We start from the raw sequence: 6,156 nt of genomic DNA on the forward strand, positions 1-6,156 counted from the left end.
GCCTAGTTGTTACCCTGATCTACCAGTCCTCCATAAATTGGGGCCTGTCACTTCGCTGTCTTCCACTCCTTCTCATGCTTGCTGCTCCGGCATACTGGCCTCCATTCTCTTCCTTGAACACGTAGCTGTGTTCTCCTCTCATTGCCTTTGCACTTGATTTGCAGTTGGTGTGGATTGGTCTTCTCCAGAGCATCAGCTTGCTTCCCGACCTTCTCCAAGATTTTCTTCAAAGTCTTTGTGTAATGTTTGTACCCCACCCCAACATCTCCTATGCATCTTCCGTGCTATGTTCTCTCCCTTAAACTTATCACCATTTAACAACCTGTGTACGTATTTCACTACCACACACTGGCTTGCTCCAAAGGGCAGGGATTTTGATCTGTTTTATTCACTGCTTTATTCCTATCACCTAGAACAGTGTGCAGGACATACTAAGCCCTCAAGAGGTCCTAGATATTCTGTTAATAATTTGTTACAGGAGAAGAAAGTCCAATTTGCTGTGGCTAATCCGTAAAGCAGACATTTGAAACTATGGTTAAGAGTGATGAGCAACTTTGAACTTGCTGTCTTCAACACTCACGTAATCAGCGTGCATTAGTCCCTCTTTGTCCATCTATGTTAAGCAGAGCACTTTTCAAAAAGCCATGTAGGAATGGCAACCTCAAGATACTTGTCAGAGCCACTTCCTGCACTTATTGGAGGCATGAATTTCACGAGTATACAGCAGGATATAGTATATCATGAATGTCATTCCTGTTTAGTGTAGTGCCAAAAGCCCTGCTTGTTGGCAGGAAGGTTGGAGGGTGGTCATTTCCACGTGGATTACTGTTCCTAAACATTAGGAACAACTGTTCCTAAATGTCATAAAAAATAATGTCATGGCCATCACCTCAGAGGAAATGGAGTCACCTAAAGGTTTCACTATGATACATTTAGGTATGGCTTTTTTTTTCTTTCTCTTTTTGGAGCTCTTTATTTCTTAACTCTGAGAATTATTGTTGGAAATAAAATGACTGAAAATTATCAGCCATCTTTTCTTCAAATATTACCTCTGCTACATTCTCTTTCTTCTCTTTTTCTGGGAATCTAATTAAACATATGTTAGGACCCAGCTATCCTCTATGTCTTACCCTGTACTCTTTATCTTTTCTTTTCTTTTATTTCTCCATGCTTCTTTCTGGATAGTTCTTCTGATTTTCCCGTTCACCCAGCTGTGTCTAATTTGCTATTAAAACCATCCATTGAGGGGCCGGCCCAGTGGTGTAGTGGTTAAGTTCACATGCCCTGCTTCAGTGGCCTGGGCTTCACAGGTTGGGATCCCAGGTGCGGACCTACACACTTCTCGTCCAGCCATGCTGTGGTGGCATACCACATACAAAATAAAGGAAGATTGGCATGAATGTTAGCTCAGGGACTGTCTTCCTCAAGCAAAAAGAGGAAGATTGGCGACAGATGTTAGCTCATGGCCAGTCTTCCTCACCAAAAAGAATCCCCCCTTCCCCTACACACAAAAACTTCCATTGAGGGGCTGGCCTGTAGCCTAGTGGTTAAGTTTGGCAAGCTCCAATTCGGTGGCTGGGGTTCGTCCCAAGCGCGGACCTACACCACTCATCAGCAGCCATGTTGTGGCAGCGATCCACATACATCCACATACACAAAAATAGAGGAAGGCTGACAACTGGCAACAGACATTAGCTCAGGGTTATTCTTCCTCAGCAAAAACAAAGACAAACCCTATCCATTGAGTTATCAATTTCGAGTATTGTGTTTTCAATTTTAGAATTTCTATTTGCTTCTTTTCAAATCTGTTATGCTCTTTTTTGGTTTAACAGTTTCTAGTTCTTTCCCGAAATTTTAAATCTTGTTTTTTATCTCTTTAAACTAGTTATATAGTTAATTTCAGTCTGTGTTTGATAGTCATATTATCTACAGCCCCTGGAGGTCTGCTCAAAAGCCCCTCAGCTCCGACGCTCACGTCAGCCTGTCCTCTCACGCGTCTAGAGGCTTTCCTCACCTTGCTCAGGCTCTGATAAAACACGCCAGGCAGCTCTGCCCTGAGAAAACCCCTCTCACTCCCCCTAGGGTCTGATACCCCAGGCCAGGTTGCCCCTCTACACCCTGAGCACCCTCCGCGCCACATCTGGGACCTGACATCCTGGGCTGGGTTGCCCCCACATGGATGCCCTTCTAACTGTTCTTGGGCTGTGACACCCGATGAGGTACAGCCGGTCAACCACCATGTGCATGCCATTCTCACCAGGCTCAGACTGTGACACCCCACTCCAAGCTACCATAGTCCCTTTCCCTGTGCAGACAGATGCCTCACCTGATAGTTTTTGGAACAAACTGTTCAGGATAGGAAGGGAGGGGGTAAAAGAGAGAGAAAAACATTTAGTAAAAAATAATAAAATCCAATCTGAAGTTTGTCTTTTTTTTTTTTTGAGGAAGATTAGCCCTGAGCTAACATCCGCTGCCAATCCTCCTCTTTTTGCTGAGGAAGACTGGCCCTGAGCTAACATCCATGCCCATCTTCCCCCACTTTATATGTGGGACGCCTACCAGAGCATGCCAAGCGGTGCCATGTCCACACCTGGGATCTGAACCGGCAAACCCCGGGCTGCCAAAGGGGAACATGCGCACTTAACTGCTGCGCCACTGGTCCAGCCCCTGAAGTGTTTGTCTTTTAAGTGAAGTTTTTTGGTTCTAATAAATTTGATGCAATTGCTGATAATATTTTGGTCTGAAGCTATCATCCAATTTTCTATTTTTCATTTGTCCCTAAAGTCAGTTCCATTCTTTTTTCCCTATAATTTTTTAACTCTACTATTATGGATGATATGCAGTGTCTCTACTCTGCTAGTGGTTCACCAGAAGGTAAACATGCATCATTAATTCGTCAAATATTAATGCTAATATCTTTACCTTCCTTCTTAAAATACTACCATTTCTCCACTCACAACTCACAGACTATTCTTGTTAAATATTTAAATTCTATAATTTAAACTCCGCAAGACATTCTTCTTCTCATTTTATACAGTTCATGTTGAGAGTTACCTACTATTTGCCACTTTCTTTGCCCTTCATTCCTTCTTGCAAATCAGGGATCATTTTTCCTCTGTCTAATACATCCCTCAGAGTTTCTGCCATTTTAATATAATGAGTCTAAAAGAGAATTTCTTTTTATTTGTCATGCTTGGGATTTGCTAGGCTTCTTGAATCTCTGAATATCTGTAGTCATTTTTCAGTAAGTCTCAATCATTACTCAGTTGTTGCCTCTACTCTCTCTCATCCTTTGAAACTCCAGTTACCCGTACCCTAGCACTTCTCACTGTATCTTCTTTTTTTCTTTTGAGGAAGATTAGCCCTGAGCTAACGTCTGCCGGCAATCCTCCTCTTTTTTTTGCTGAGGAAGACTGGCCCTGAGCTAACATCCGTGCCCATCTTCCTCCACTTTATATGCGGATGCCTACCACAGCATGGCTTGACAAGCAGTGCCATGTCCGTACCTGGGATCCGAACCAGTGAACCCTGGGCTGCAGAAGTGGAACGTGCGCACTTAACTGCTGCACCACTGGGCCAGCCCCTCACTGTATCTTATTTTGTACCCTTTCTCCCCCTCTTGTCCCTCCCTTCCATTTTTTTGTCTCTCAAAACTTTAAGACATTTCTTCTGACTTATCTCCCTAGTGCACTGATTCTTTTGCTGTATCCAACCTACTGTCCAATACATCCACTGAGCTTTTAATATCAATTATTATATTTTCTATTTGGCTCTTTTTCAAATCTGCTGTCATTTCTAATAGTTTTCCAATTTCTAGACGAAACTTTCAAACTTGTATTTCACTTCTTAAAAATAAGCATAGTGCACCTTAAACTAATAAATATACATCAATTGTATCTCAATAAAACTGGGGGGAAAAGAGAAAAAAATAAGCATAGCAGTTTTATGATTTATATCTAATAAGTTCAATAATTGAAGCCCCTGTTGGTCTATTATCTCTTTTTTTTCAAATTCTTTATCATGGTAAAATACTCATAACATAAAATTTACGATCTTAACCATTTTAAAAATTTTTTAGTTTTTAATTGAGGTACAATTGACATATAACATTATATTAGTTTTGGGTGTACAACATAATGATTCAATATTGGTATACATTGTGAAATGATCACCACAATAAGTCTAGTTAACATCTGTCACCTTACCTAGTTACAAAAATTTTTTTTCTTGTCATGAGAACTTTTAAGATCTACTCTCTTAGCAATTTTCAGATATGCAATAGGGTATTTTTAACTATAGTCGCCATGCTGTACATTACATCCCCGTGACTTATTTATTTCATAACTGGAAGTTTGTACCTTTTGACCTCCTTCATCCATTTCTCCAACACCTATCTCTGGCAACCACCAATCTCTTCTCTGTATCTACAAGCTTCGTGTTTTTTGTTTTTGTTTTTGTTTTTGTTTGAGGAAGATTAGCCTTGAGCTAACAGCTGCTGCCAATCCTCCTCTTTTTGCTGAGGAAGACTGGCCCTGAGCTAACATCCATGCCCATCTTCCTCCACTGTATATGTGGGACACCTACCACAGCATGGCTTGCCAAATGTTGCCATGTCCATACCTGGGATCTGAACCGGCAAACCCCGGGCTGCCGAAGCGCAACATGTGCACTTAACCACTGTGCCACCAGACCAGCCCCAGGATTTTTGTTTTTCTTTTTTAGATTCCAAGTATTAGTGAGATCATATGGTATTTGCCTTTCTCTGACTTATTTCACTTAGCCCTCTTACCCATTTTTAAGTGTACAGTTCAGTGGTATTAAATACATTCATCATGTTGTACAACCATTACCACCATCCATCTCTATATCTCTTTTCATCTTGTAAAACTGAAACTCTATGGCCATTAAACAATAACTCCCCTTTTCCCCTCCCCTTAGCCCCTGACAGCCACCATTCTACTGTCTGTCTCTATGATTTTGACTACTCTAAGTGCATCATATAAGTGGAATCATACACTATTTTTTTTTGTAACTAGTTTATTTCACTTAGCATAATATCCTCAAGGTTCATCCATGTTGTAGCATCTGTCAGAATCACCTTCCGTTTTGAAGCTGAATAATATTCCTTTGTATACATCACATTCTGCTCATCCTTCCGTCCATTGACAGATACTTGGGTTGTTTCCACCCTTTGGCTACTGTGAATAGTGCTGCTATGAACATGGGTGTACAAATATTTCTTTAAAACTCTGCTTTCAATCCTTTTGGGTATATACCCAGAAATGGAATTGCTGGATCATATGGTAACTCTAGTCTTAATTTTTTGAGGCATCACCATACTGTTTTCCATAGTGGTTGTATCATTTTACATTCTCACCAGCAATGCACAAGGGTTCCATTCTCCACATCCTTGCCAATACTTATTATTTTCTGTTTTTTTAATAGTAGCCATCTTAATGGGTGTGAGGTGGTACCCCATTATAGGTTTTATTTGCGTTTCTCTAATTATTAGTGATGTTGAGCATCTTCTCATGTGCTTATCACCCATTTGTGTATCTTCTTTGGAGAAATGTCTATTCAAGTCCTTTGCCCATTTTTGAATTGGTTTTTTTGTTGTTGAGTTTTATTTTATTTTTATTTTTATTTTTTAAAGACTTTAATTTTCCTTCTTCTCCCCAAGGCCCTCAGTACAAATTGTATATATATATTTAAAATTATTTTTTTTAAATTGGCACCTGAGCTAACAACTGTTGCCAATCTTTTTTTTCGCTTTTTCTCCCCAAATCCCCCAGTACATAGTTGTATATTTTAGTTGTGGGTCCTTCTAGTTGTGGCATGTGGGACGCCACCTCAGCATGGCTTGATGAGCGGTGCTAGGTCTGTGCCCAGGATCTGAACCTGCCAAACCCTGGGCTGCTGAAGCAGAGCGCACGAACCTAACCATTCGACCATGGGGCTGGCCACTGTTGTCGAGTTTAAAAGTTCTCTCTATATTCTGGATATTAATCTCTTGACTTGAAAATATTTTCTCCCTTTCTTTGGGTTGCCTTTTTACTCTGTTAATATTCTTTTGATGCAAAAATTTTTTAACTTTCATGAAGTCCAATTTGTCTATTTTTTGCTTTTGTTGCCTGTGCCTGTGGTGTCATATCCAAG

The sequence above is a fragment of the Equus przewalskii genome, chromosome 15 (assembly GCF_037783145.1).
Source record: "Equus przewalskii isolate Varuska chromosome 15, EquPr2, whole genome shotgun sequence".
Lineage (NCBI taxonomy): Eukaryota > Metazoa > Chordata > Mammalia > Perissodactyla > Equidae > Equus > Equus przewalskii.